The following is a 15,169-nucleotide window of genomic DNA, read 5'->3' on the forward strand; positions in this document are numbered from 1 at the left end:
AAATCCTGGGAACGGCGATATACTTCGGAAATTCAACTATCAAAGAATTTGTGAAAAACGTCTGCAATGATAATTTTCTACTTCATTAGGCTTGGAACCTGGTGATGCCTTTGATACCTTCCGAGATACAAAATTTTTCGACTAAATGACACGTCCAGCGAAATTAATTTTATTGTTTTGATAAATGTATTTTAATCCTGCAGGCCACTTGTGTGACAGAGGGCGTAGGGGCAATATTACCATTGCGTCATAGATGAAGCAACATTCGACAGTGGGCACTAAACTCGACGAAGATCCGACGTGCAGCAAAAATTTGCAGTGTAAGCTCAGCTGAATTGTTGTCTGTCGAAACATCGGGGCGAGCTGTAGACGTCATCAGGCTTCAAGCCCGACACCACATGGAATTTTGGTTCCCTCCCAAACCTGTTATCCTTACAAAAGCGAGTTACATTCAAAACAATGGTCTGACAATGGATAGCAACATTGCAAGCCTGCTTTGAGATAAATTTTTGTATAACACAGAACAAGAATTCTACTTAACACTCCCGCAATACAAAGACAAAATAACATATTACAAAAGATATGTACATGTCTGAATACTAATTCTTAATGAACTCCTACCCAAAAATAAAAACTGAATAGCCTAGGGCACGAAAACATCAGAAAACAGAAAGAATTAATATCCTTGACTACTATTTACAGTCACGATAACTAGCATATATTCCAAATATATAGAAAACCCACCATCACTGATGCTGTCATTAACAGCACCTCATGCCGCACAAGCCAACACAAAGTCGCTTTCTTAATGTCAGCCGTGAACTGTATGCCCTTTGTATTCAATCAGTGAGGCAGGTGCACGTAATTAAATGAAGATACTTTTAAAAATATAGCCCAAAATATTGGATGTAAGCCCTACCTCATAAATACATCAGTTGAACAAACTTAAACTGAAGCAACCACCATCACCATCGCGTACGAAAAGTAAAAGCCAAAGTTTGCCTAACTTCCATTCCTCTGTCAAGGGTCATATAAATTTGATTATCCTTTTAGACCACATAATACAAAAATATTTTTCCATACAGACAATAATTTACAAAAGAAAATCTATCGCAATTATAAGTTCTCCGAAGAGTGGCGTAAAAATCCGGCATAAGTAAACTCATATGCTCTTATTCTTCCATCTAACAGCGCAAGTGGGACGAACTTAGCAACCCGCTACAAAGAGCGTATGGATTCCCTCCAACTCAAAAGCGTTGCGTCATACATTGCCCACCATCAACATTCTGTTGGTGGTGTGAGTAACACCATATCTGCATTATAAATTGCTGACGAAGGTGTACAGATGGATCTTGTCGAACGGTTAGAGATTTACATTTGGAAGCTGAAGCCACTTCAAAATATTTTCAACGAACGAGTTGAATCTATAAATAACTTTTTCTTCCTGAATTTCCAAGAGATCCCAGGTGCAAAACATCCAAAAAGACCATAACAAGATACAATTATCGTGCTGCATGATATAATATTTTCTCATTTACGTAACATTAGTGGCACCCGGTCTGTTTAGGTGCAATACATCCAAAAAGAGAACAACAAGATATAATTATCGCGCTGCATAAATACAGGTATGTAACAATATTGGCAATCTGTCTGTGTACTCATAACTGTTTTACCCTAAACTATTTATGTCGCCAGGAAGTCACCAAGTAAAGCTGTGTCACATTTCATAGTAATTCATTCATTCTTTATGTAGAAAATATTTCACCTTGATTGTTTATATTTTGGGTGTCTTTTTTAACCATATTAAATGTATGTTGTTAGTCTATGAACCCACGAGTAACAGCAGCTTGCAAGGTTTGTTTACGTCCATTATCTGTGCTTGCTATTCAGTGCATCTGAAGATTGCGATGCGGTGAAGTGATATATCTGTCGTATTCACATACTTTTGCACTTTCGTTGTGTGTTTACTTACTGTGAAACAGTGTGAAGCCAAGCAAAATTGAATAATATGTATGTGTTCGTGTTAACTGCAAAATGTACATTATTACCTGCCATTGACTCTACGATTCAGTGCAATGTGTGTACCGAAAACGTAGCAACTCTTTCGTTTGATAAACTTTTCATTACTGGTAGCTAAATTTCCGTTATTTCGGCTAGCACCACGACCAGAGAATCAAGCTCCACCTGGTCTATAAAACAATGTTCATCCACTATCTTTATCTGATGATGAGTCTGCAGTGCCTTGAAACCTATTAATGGCTGATAAAATATAACTTATCAAACATTCTGGTTGCACAGTGAACCAAAATAAAACGGAGATTTACATAATAATTGAAATTCGCCATCCGCAATGCATACAGCAGAGTAAACTCTAACTTTTTCAGAGTGTAGGTTACAAGAATGATGTAGTTCTTCTAGTTGCCTAAGAACATGGTAGCAGCCTCCTCGAACAATACAAGTATTCACGTCTTCCTATTTACCACTTTTTTTTGTATTATTGAAAGTTGGACTGCAAAAACATTTTCCAATGTTAAGACTGAAAAACACACCTTCTTTCAATATTTTTAACAATACTGTGTCCATTCATTTGAGGAAATATAGCCCCCAGGCAGAGATCGACGCCACTGCAAGATGTGGCAGTACAAGTACAGCCATGAGAAATGAGGTAAGCTTATATCAGGACGCAGTCATCAGGCAGCTAATTTATTTTCTGTATTTTATGTTATATTAATGTAAAAGGGTTTTAATCTGCTAAGCAAACATAAACATGAATGACGGTAACATGTAAACAGTAGTATGCATTTGCGTTTCAGTATAGCATGCAGTTCCGAAATGCGTCCCTCAAACAAACTGAATACACAGTGGTGATGTTTGGTTTGTGGGGAGCTCAACTGCGCGGTCATCAGCCCCAGTCCAAAGTCCCAAATTTTACACAATTTTTACACGGTCCAATGTAGCCACTGGCACGAATTATGATGACAATGAAATGATGAGGACAACACAAACACCCAGTCCTATAATGCACAGTGCTGTTACATGTTGAGCATATATTACCCGTCATAAAAGTACTAGGAAGTCTTACCTGCATTAAGAGGAAAATAAAATGCTATGATTTAAGTGACGGACTTACGAAAGTCGTCGATTGATTTGCTTTACATTTCCATTAGAAACTAGGAAACTGTTAAAAACGGAAGTTTATTGTTTACTTTACGCACTTGGATATCCCATGCACAAATAGTCCCGTTCACTTTCCCGTAAATGAGAATCCAACAGTTCTGCCCACAGCGCTGCTGTAGGCACTCGAGTCCAAAATGACGGCCGCCGGCGAATTACTTTCTTTATCCAGGATTTTGGCTGGAAATGCACGCAAGAGCTAGGAGCGAACGCAAAATAACGTTGCAGGTAGATGGCCAATGACCAGGGCGCGCGTGGGGAAAGCGCTGGTGGCGGGGGTTGCGGGAAGGCGCTGTAGGGGAAATTCCGAGCACTGGAAAGGAAGTGCCGTTCTAAACGGAACTGTACGCCCTTATTTTTAATATATATTAAGTGGATCCCCTCCACGACCACAACTGTATGGTTATCATTTAAAAAGATCTACTGTCATCTCTAATTTGGTTACCATCTAAACAGAACTTTCCTGAAAATATTGTAAAATCAGCTATTTACTTTCGCCTGGCTTGTTACCTTTTTGTAACTCTCAGAGAAGCGTCATGGGTGTTGAATTTTGAGTAGAAACAACATTTTTATTGTTGCCATGTATAACTGGGTTCTTTTGCCAAAACACAGCGTAGTGTACGCGATATCACCTCACTAACCTCTTGGGTAGCTCAGTTGGTAGAGTACTTGCCCGCGAAAGGCAAAGGACCCGAATTCGAGTCTCGGTCCACCACATAGTGTTAATCTGCCAGGAAGTTTCACCTCACTAACATGTTACAGAGACGCAACTGTCAGAGAATTCTAAAGCTGATGTCCATTGACTGAGGAACTGAGGAAAGGTAAGGTCAATTTCGTATAAAAAACCCTATCTCCGGTACAAAAATAAACGTGTAATGTCTTCACTTACTTCGTTCCAGAGCCCACAGCATTTCTCGTTTCACTTGTTACGGAAGGCCCTTTAAAATTACATTCGTTCATCAAAATAGTCGGTTGTTAGTGGAAAAGCACGGGAGATAATGAAGTTTTGCGTAATAATCATATGGAAAAATACTCTCCCCTTTGTGTGTTATCATATGCCAAAATCTCATTTCGACATCTCTATCTGTTTACGAAATATGATGAATATTGTGGATATTTCATTCTGGCTTAATCGCTGGAGCGCGCTATCGCAAATGGGTGTGCTAGATAGATCAATTTTCTCAAGATCGCTGGCAGATAGAGAGCTGCACCAAAGTCTACAGAAAACTTCATTACGTTAGCCAAAATTGATATGCAGCAACATAGTATATAACACGCACCAAACGCAAAACATAGCGCCCCCTATTTTTCATTGCAAACTTTTTTTCGCATTTGATGCAGTGTCTTACGTAAATCCAAATATCACAATAACTGTGACCATTAACGAAATAATGGGCATGTCATCATGGATCTGGTTTACAAAGCTATATGTAACGCAAAATGTCATTGTTACCCAATAGTTTCCGTAAAATCGTGTGAGAAAGACTGCAGGCCGTGCGCTTCGATTCTGTCACCGCAGCATACCGGCCGAAGGAGGGCAAAACAAATCGCCCGGCCCTTTGGACAAAACTGGTCACTATACATCGCCCATCGTATCTTACACACACTCTACTTGTGATGTGTTTATTTAACAGCTCACTTTGTGCTATGGTTGGTGAGTATACAGCCACCTACCTAGTATTTAAAGTAATACTGCAAATATTGTTAACTTCCACTAGATTGATGTGCTTCGTAAGGATACGTTATCTAAACCACACTCGGAGATGAAAGTGTTCTCGGTCTTTTACTTTGTAAAAATACATTGTCATTATTACTGCGTGTATATTAAAATTTATGAATATGTTGTGCAATACAATTTTTAACAGAGAGGGAGTGAAATGAAATGTCTTGAGTTTATATAACATGTTGTAGAGAATCTTTATTCATAAATTTTCACTGGTAGCAAATGGTACCAAGTGTAACTCGACATAGCCTTCGAAAGTTTTGACGATTACGAAATGTTGGTGTGTGGATGTGTGTACTGTGAAATGGTTACTGGCGTGAAGAATCGTTCTAGTGGTATAGTGTTTGTGACGGATAAAGAAAGGACTAACCTGAAATGAGGTTTGTCTTCAGAATTCAATCAGCTGCATTTGGGGAAGGATAATCTGATCACAACAGTACGATCAAAAAGAAAGTTACAAAGATTTTAACGACTGTGTAGAACAAAAAGTCGCCTCGAACACCACGGTATGTGTTGCACCTTAATTATTGGACTATATACCAACCATCTGAGTGTCATGTGATAAACAAGAATCAGTTTTATATTATACTGTTGAAACGTCCCCTTACAACAATTATACACGAATGTGCTTAAACTGACACACAATAGTTTTTAGCGCAACGCAATCTGACTTTCAATAATCCCTACAAGAGAATGGCGCTGACTAACATTAACCTATATGTTTCACAAATCACTTACCTCACAAAAATCTTCGTTATTCGAACTACTGCAATACAGCGCCATATGAAACGTCCCCTTAGAAAAATTATACGAGACTGGTCTATGTGAAACGTCCTCTTTGAACACGAATGTGTTTAAACTAAACGTTTTTTCTGTAATATTTTTTCTGCTTCAGCTTTGTTATGTTTAGATATAAGTTATTGCATTTGCTGCTGCTTGCTTTCACAATTTCCATTTTTGTCATTGTTGTTTGTGTTAATTGTTTTGTGCTGCATCATTGCGTCGTCCCTTAGTTTAGCATCTGAGCTCAGTAGCTTTAAGTTAGCTTAAGAGGGGGCAGACTATATAAGAAACTAACTATGACGAATTGGAAGAAAAGCATTGAGAAGCTATAAGAAAATGGTTTGGCCAAAAAAAGCAGTGTACAGTGGAGGAAAACTATTTTTGAAAGAGGATGTGAGCAAAATACAGAAAGCATGCTTGGATAGGATATTTTTGGTGGAAACAAATGTTGAGATATGACGAAAGATCTACAGAATGAAGTTTTGGGTTAGACTGCAGTACCAAATGTTACACTGGAAACAAACCCTGTCCTTTCCTTTTGTGTTATCCCACTATTTGTTTGTGTACCCTTGTGTATTTATGTTCTTCATGTCTTTATATGTTCATCTGATAAGACTTATGTTGTAGAATTTTCTAATATTCAGCTACATTCACTATGATGAGGAATACTGTTATCCTCAAATATAATTTGCATTAATAATATGTTGTTTTCTTTATAAATATGTTTAGAAATTATTTATTCTGTTCTGTTTTAATGCTCATGTGTGAAGTTGATGTTTCGAAATTTATTCTGATCTTTTATGTATGTACTTATGTCGTAATTTTTGTAACACTGATGTATTTGCTATTTCGATTCTTTTGTAAAGCCTGTACTACTGCAAATGTTGTTTGTATTGTTATGTTCTTTAAAGATGTATTTTGTACCTTTGTTACTGTATTCTTATGTTATAAAATTGTAATTGACACCAGTTCATCAAATTAAGTAACTTGTAAATTACATTTCACTGCACACGTTTCTGTTGGTCATGGTATATGGACAATATGTGAGAAGTAGGGACTGATAGTGTTTGCACTTGCGTTAATAATTCAGTAAGGGACTGGATAACAGCATTGCTGGTTGTAAGGACATTTCAAAAACAATTTTTGTGAGTGCACAAGTGGTGGTTAAGGACTTGCTATATTATCCGCAAGACTCTTCAATGGTGATTGTGCTCCTGCACAGTCAAACCGATGGCTGCTGGCCATCTCTACAAGGACTACAGTGGGTCTACACCTTTGATGACCCACCAACACCATTATTTCTACAAGGACAGCACTGGGTCTGCACCTCTGGTGGCACACCAATACCGTAATCTCTACCAGGACTACAATGGGTCTACTCTGTGACGACCTACCTACCAATATTCTTTAAAACTTCGACTGACTCTGCTGTGGGTTTGCTCTGTTGTGGCCCATTACCTGTCTGCATGTCAAGAGTCAGCACTGTCTTTCCATTGAAAGGACAACACTACTTCTTCAAGACTGCATGGAAATCCACTACTTCCGTGTGCATTTTCTTTTGCTACTCAGACTTTGAGAAAAACACTGCAATTTTACTTTGATGAATGATCAGGACTGTCTTTATGGACTGTGAGAAAATTTTAGCTTTTGACCAACATTGTATCGATAAGTGTGTGCATTTCATTGTTTGTCATTGTAATTATGAAAAAAAATTTCAAATCTGTATTGGCCACTGCCCAAAACAATTTGTAAATTTTTTTGTGGTGAGCATGGGGGCTATTTAAGTAGGCTGCTTAGGTTTTTTTATTGGTAACGCCGCCGCCACGTAGCGCTCTGTATAATCACTGGCTGTGCCGTGTGCAGTCTGTGGCTGGTTTGCATTGTTGTCTGCCATTGTAGTGTTGGGCAGCGGCAGCTGGATGCTAACAGCGCGTAGCGTTGCGCAGTTGGAGGTGAGCCGCCAGCAGTGGTGGACGTGGGGAGAGAGATGGCGGAGTTTTGAAATTTGTAAGAATAGGTGTCACGAACTGATATATATATTATGACTATTAAGGTAAATACATTGTTTGTTCTGTATTAAAATCTTTCATTTGCTAACTATGCCCATCAGTAGTTAGTGACTTCCGTAGTTTGAATCTTTTAGTTAGCTGGCAGTAGTGGCGCTCGCTGTATTGCCGTAGTTCGAGTAACGAAGATTTTTGTGAGGTAAGTGATTTGTGAAACATATAGGTTAATGTTAGTCAGCACCATTCTCTTGTAGGGATTATTGAAAGTCAGATTGCGTTGCGCTAAAAACTATTGTGTGTCAGTTTAAGCACATTCGTGTATAATTGTTCTATGGGGACATTTCACTGTTGTGATCTCTCCCTTCACGGTGCTTAAAAACCGAACAATAGTAGCGATTATATGAAGATTGTATCTGTTTTTTCGGACATGTCCGCTAGAACAGATACCATCTTCATATAATTAAGGCCAACCGCCCAATGACTTTCTTCTTCTGCACTGCATGAACACACATTGCCGGAACTCTTACGGGACTCGGTAAGATTGTCTGCCAATGAATGTAATGGGCAGGGGCACTACGAATGTAGAGTGTGGACCTTGAGTTGGAAATGTGGTCTCACGGGGAGCGTGCAAGGGATAGATCCCGGCAGTCGCACTATCCTCTGTGCCCTCGGTGGCTCAGATGGATAGAGCGTCTGCCACGTAAGAAGGAGATCCCGGCTTCGAGTCCCGGTCGGGCGCTCATTTTCAACTGTCCCCGTTGATGTATATCAACGCCTGTCGACAGCTTAGGGGCTTGATTTAATTATCATTTTATAATAGCGATTTGTCTTTGCATTCAGACTTCACATTCTTCTGTTGTCACGAACTAAAAAATACCAAAAATACCATTTTCGGTTTACCTACTACCCCTAGATATAGAATATGAGAAGCTACCTACATACATTAATTATTCAGTTGGGAGGTGTGGGAGACAGAGCAAGAGGAAGTGCGAAACGTGTGTCGGGAGTATGCAGGTAATGTCCAGTCGAGGTAAAATTACTATGAAAACATTAGGTATGGTATCAGTGAGCTTAATGTTGAAGCCGTTAGTGCTTTGCGAGAGTGTTGTAGAAGGTTCCACATTGTTAGTGCAAATGAACTACGTTTTACATATCAGATACTCGCTTTACAAAGAGTCAACATATTGGTTTAATCCACTGTGAGAAATGCTTATTGTAGCGGAGTCATTTTATACACATTATTAATGTAAAATGTCCTTTGTTTTCAGGCAGAACTGCTTTGTGTTCACACCTTGTTTGGTTGATGAGCAAAAGCTGATACTTAATTTTCATGCAAGCATCATAATAGTTGACTAGGTTGTGATTGTTCCTACTTACAGTACAGATGCTTGCTAGGGCTTAACTACTTAGCAGTCACTGCCATTAACACTACTATTATTCACTAGAGCATAAAATATTAATTACTACTGTCACTTATTCACATTGACTATGATTCCTGAAGTGTATATTTGAGTTGATATGTTAATTACGAAAAATTATGAGACAAATAAGAGCGTTATCCTGTTATTATCAGGTTCTCTTACATCTAGGTTGACACCTAAACGTTCGCAGTAAGTCAGTATTAACAAAAGTTTAAATACTTTATTGTTTTTGAGCATTTATGTTTTAAGTGGCTGGTGAGACAGAAATAGACTGGGTGTCTTGCAAGACGACTGCAAATCTGTAGTTACGAGCCGCCACCGACTGTAGTATGAACTTTTGTCATAGTTAGGAGAAATGTGCTAGAAATTTAAATATTTTAACTGAGTTTCCTCCTAATTTGGCTTAGATTTCTCCCGTGGTTCAAATGGTTCAAATGGCTCTGAGCACTATGGGACTTAACATCTATGGTCATCAGTCCCCTAGAACTTAGAACTACTTAAACCTAGCAAACCTAAGGACATCACACAACACCCAGTTATCACGAGGAAGAGAAAATCCCTGACCCCGCCGGGAATCGAACCCGGTACTCGGTCTCCCATGGTCCATGGTTCGAGAATTTAAGCGAATGATAAGGAACTCTCATATTTCGCTGCTCATATACGGCATGTAACACACCAAGATTCTAAATTATCATGGCAACAGAGAAGCAGATTGCATGCGTGTAGGTGCAATTGCAGAAGTAAGACAGCTGTATCCACATGGGACGCAGGTAGCTACTCAACGGAGTGACATCCAGTATTAGGTCAGTAAACACAATCATCGGAAATGTGTTTAGCTGCAGTCCCCCTCACCTTGTGTGTGTGTGTGTGTGTGTGTGTGTGTGTGTGTGTGTGTGTGTGTTGTGTGTGTGTGTGTGTGTGTATGTGTTTGTTGTAAGTAGCTGTGATGATCTCGAACAAGCAGATACGTCGGGTTTTACAGAAATTCATGCAATTTTCCTATGTATACTTATACTGTCTGAAATGATTGCTTTATTAATATAAAGAACTAACTTAAGCACCCACTGCTTCTTTCTCGTAGTCTCTATGGGCTGCAGAGACTTATTTTTCTCTTTAAGCGAATTTTATGTTGTTGCGTTCATTCCTCGTGTGTAAATCTGCGCACTGTGGAAACAGTGAATCTCTTCCACGCAACTTAAGCTGCAGACAGGAATTAAAATTTGATAAAGCAATTCTTTGTATAAGATTTGAACATTTTTAATAAAAATTTAATTATGTTTATATAGTATTACGAACACTGTTCACGTACAAATTAAAAAGCTATAACAGCATACACCTGAAACTGATATGACCACACGGGACTGCTTTTAAATGTAGTCATCTATTTTATCATCAATAATGGTTGACTTAACTAGTAATTACAAAAATAATTTGATAAACTTATTATAGGCCTACTGAAAAATTACGGTATTAAACAGTAGTTTCTTTTTTATGCCATTATGTAAAAGCTGATGTATCATCGTGACTGTTAAACAACTTTCTTTAATTTAGTTAACAAATTGCAACACCGTCTAAACTCTTCATCCTAATGAAGGCCATAGAAGCATATTCTTTCCCGAATGTTCTTCTAACCAGAAAGCGATTATCGTAGCTGTTAGTCGCAGTTTTTGTCAGACTTGTCTTTTGAATTTTTATGGTGAACTTCCATCCCCTAATATATATTTCTTTTCATTCTAACCAAGAAGTCAAATACTAATAATCTTAGCTTTAAAATGCTTTCATGATGAAATATACATAAAACTTTTCACTCGCTACTTTACCCCCTCAGCGGTCGAATTTGTAAAAACACAAACTCGTATTTTTCTTTATTTCAATCTGAGAAGTAAAATACCAGTTCTGATAGATGTAGCTTTAAAAATGCTTTAGTCGTTCTATAATATTAATTTATTGTAAGAAAACCATTCACCTACTGCTCTAGCGCCTTGGAAGTTGAATTTTAAAAAAATGCCGAAACACTCATTCTGACCGAGAAATGAAACACCAATTTTCGTAGTTACAGCTTTAAAATTGCACTGATGACGACATATTTTTAAAAAAATCATAACTTATTTGATCCATTCGGTATGGAATTTCGAAAAATTTCGTCTTAAACGATGCCTACAGTATAAGATTAGCATCCTCTCCAAACTGCAAGTATCTATCGATTGTTGATTGGGCTGGTTGGTGATGAGTCAGGGAATCAGTCAGGACAATTGCTTTTAAGCATGGAGATTATCTATAAAAAATGTTTACGATACCCAATAACCAACATGAACTTGATAATCATACTATTTAATATGAGTCATGACAATAATGTGTTTACACAAAAATATTGTAATTTCATTCACTGCCCCAGACTGGAATATGCGATATCGGACACTTTGCCTTTCAGCTGAACCACTTTTTCGGTTGTTTTTGAGAAAAGTTTCAACGGCACTATTAACGAACATTATATCACAGTACTCGTCTTTTCAGAAGCTTTCGTATGTGATTAAAACTTATACGGTTCCATTTTAAAGGAAATATTCTTGTTGGACTGTTTCGAGTATTAACCATACAGTATAGTTACATGCGTACCATCATTTATTCGATATCTTGAACCATTAACTAAATAAAAGAGATGTCGTGTCTCAAGCGGTTCATCCGTTTATTTCGTTATGTTTTTATATTCCCGTTTGCTTATGATATTATGTTTAGCTTTTATACTCTGTGTGCTCCGCACTTATAGTTTGTTCCACGTTACGTATATGTTGTGTCCGTCTATACCTTTTACGATGCTTTTGACTTGAGTTAATAAATAAATATGACGAAACCATTCTTCGTAATTTTGCAGAATAATAAGAAGTATTTCACTGTCCATTGCATCTTGTGAGTAATGCCTTTGACACACGTAAGCGGCCACCTTCTTGTCACGAAGTCCGCTGACAAGAATTCGTGTGTGACGCCGTCAAAATACTGGCCTCGTTTTCCGTCCGTCATGTACTGAGGCGCGACCTAGTTCACGCTCTCGCACAGTGGACGCAACAGAGAGAGCAACATTGCTATTCGAGCCCTGTGCACCAGTGACAAAACCTAACATTCCCCGGAAGATGAACAGGCAGAAATGGTCACATCCCTTGTCTACCCAGGTCCCCGGACACTTACCCCTTCAGATATTTGCCTGTCGGGATGGCTGAGAGACGAAGTCTACAAAGAAAAGAAAAGGACCCAAGAGAAGATTTGATCTTTCGGATTATGAATAGTGTTGGACTTCTAGAATATTGCCATAAAGACCCCATAAGAGGTACACGTGCTTCTGCCGAGAGAATTCGAAAGTATAGTGAAGTCATGCGAGGTATTTACACTCCTGGAAATTGAAATAAGAACACCGTGAATTCATTGTCCCAGGAAGGGGAAACTTTATTGACACATTCCTGGGGTCAGATACATCACATGATCACACTGACAGAACCACAGGCACATAAACACAGGCAACAGAGCATGCACAATGCCGGCATTAGTACAGTGTATATCCACCTTTCGCAGCAATGCAGGCTGCTATTCTCCCATGGAGACGATCGGCTTGCCATGCCATTTCCACCTGGCGCCTCAGTTGGACCAGCGTTCGTGCTGGACGTGCAGACCGCGTGAGACGACGCTTCATCCAGTCCCAAACATGCTCGATGGGGGACAGATCCGGAGATCGTGCTGGCCAGGGTAGTGGACTTACACCATCTAGAGCACGTTGGGTGGCACGGGATACATGCGGACGTGCATTGTCCTGTTGGAACAGCAAGTTCCCTTGCCGGTCTAGGAATGGTAGAACGATGGGTTCGATGACGGTTTGGATGTACCGTGCACTATTCAGTGTCCCCTCGACGTTCACCAGAGGTGTACGGCCAGTGTAGGAGATCGCTCCCCACACCATGATGCCGGGTGTGGTCCTGTGTGCCTCGGTCGTATGCAGTCCTGATTGTGGCGCTCACCTGCACGGCGCCAAACACGCATACGACCATCATTGGCACCAAGTCAGAAGCGACTCTCATCGCTGAAGACGACACGTCTCCATTCGTCCCTCCATTCACGCCTGTCGGGCCACCACTGGAGGCGGGCTGCACGATGTTGGGGCGTGAGCGGAAGACGGCCTAACGGTGTGCGGGACCGTAGGCCAGCTTCATGGAGACGGTTGCGAATGGTCCTCGCCGATACCCCAGGAGCAACGGTGTCCCTAATTTGCTGGGAAGTGGCGGTGCGGTCCCCTACGGCACTGCGTAGGATCCTACGGTCTTGGCGTGCATCCGTGCGTCGCTGCGGTCCGGTCCCAGGTCGACGGGCACGTGCACCTTCCGCCGACCACTGGCGACAACATCGATGTACTGTGGAGACCTCACGCCCCACGTGTTGAGCAATTCGGCGGTACGTCCACCCGGCCTCCCGCATGCCCACTATACGCCCTCACTCAAAGTCCGTCAACTGCACATACGGTTCACGTCCACGATGTCGCGGCATGCTACCAGTGTTAAAGACTGCGATGGAGCTCCGTATGGCACGGCAAACTCTCTGACACTGACGGCGGCGGTGCACAAATGCTGCGCAGCTAGCGCCATTCGACGGCCAACACCGCGGTTCCTGGTGTGTCCGCTGTGCCGTGCGTGTGATCATTGCTTGTACAGCCCTCTCGCAGTGTCCGGAGCAAGTATGGTGGGTCTGACACACCGGTGTCAATGTGTTCTTTTTCCATTTCCAGGAGTGTATGAATATCAACTTTGAACTTATTTATTTTTTCTCTGCTGAACGTCTTGTGTGTGTTTTCGTTTAGGCTATATTCTAAAAACTGTATCACTGTAAGCTATAAATATTGAAAACTATACTACTACTTCCTAAAATATTATTGTAGTAACCAAAACCAACTGCGAGAACGCCTTGGGCTGTGGATCGGAGTCGCCAGGCGGGGAAGCCGCCGGCGCTGGAGCACGCACCACCGGGTAAACACAGGACGAGTCGGACGACAGACCAACGACAACTGACAACGACCGACCACGACCGACTATGAGCGTCACATGAAGGAAGAAACGACACCACCAAACACCAAACGTAAATCTACTCGGAACCAGACCCAGGCAAATGTCAACAACGAGCAACGACCAGAACGCAGCACCGCCGAGATAGAAATGAAATCCAGAGCGACTACCAGAGTGATTGGACTATGTTTTTTTTTTCTTTAATGGAATTTTAAAACCTGTACAACAGGCAGGCTGTCAGCAGCGTTCTATGCTGCTCTTCAGCCAGAGGATACAAGATGAGAAAAAACAGAAAGATTACACATACGTTACAGAACGGTGGGCAAGAAAACAGTTGACACAGAAAGGCAAACACGGAGCCGTTCACACTTGACGATAGTCCACACTTAAAACTGGTGACACGACGCACAAACACGGAAGACGGCGATGGAACAGGTGAACGATGGAGAGCGACGGTGAACACTGAACACTAAACACGACGGCACACATGAGACACTGATGGCGATGATCTCCGGCACGCGAAAGTCCACGTAGCCCGTGTGCGAGTCCGGGGACCTGCGAAGAGGGGCGGGGGGAGGGGGGGGTGGAGAGGGGACAACAAAGACGCCAATGGCTGAGGACATGGGAGGAGGAGTAGATGGGCAGGGGAGGGGAAGCCCGGGGGAGGAGTGGGGAGAAAGAGATGAGGGAGGGCGGGTGCCGAAAGGAACAGAGACAGGAAGAGGGTAGTAGGATCAAAGTTGGTAGGAGGGGTATACGGAGGGAAGGAGGACATCATCAGGGAGGGGGAACTGGTGGAAGCCACCTTTGGAGAGGGTAAGGAGGGTAGAGAGATGGAGACCGGGTGGGATGTGGGAATACAGGCGCGGCAGCGGGCGGGGGCAGGAGAGGATGGGCAATACAAGCGGGTGAGGAGGATCGAGTTTGCGTGATGTGTACTGGATCCTTAGCCTCTCAAGGAAAAGGAGGAGGTGGGGGAATGGAATGAGATCATACAGGATCCGTGTGGGGGAGGGGAGACGG

The 15,169-nt window shown here is 41.3% G+C and overlaps 1 protein-coding gene across 1 annotated transcript in view; it reads right to left on the reverse strand.

The window, feature by feature from the left end:
- Positions 1–15,169, reverse strand: part of LOC126336506 (neutral ceramidase-like) — a 313,334-nt gene that overhangs the window by 130,369 nt on the left and 167,796 nt on the right. The gene's annotated exons all lie outside the window — the stretch shown is intronic.

The sequence above is a fragment of the Schistocerca gregaria genome, chromosome 2 (genome assembly GCF_023897955.1).
Source record: "Schistocerca gregaria isolate iqSchGreg1 chromosome 2, iqSchGreg1.2, whole genome shotgun sequence".
Classification (NCBI taxonomy): Eukaryota; Metazoa; Arthropoda; class Insecta; order Orthoptera; family Acrididae; genus Schistocerca; species Schistocerca gregaria.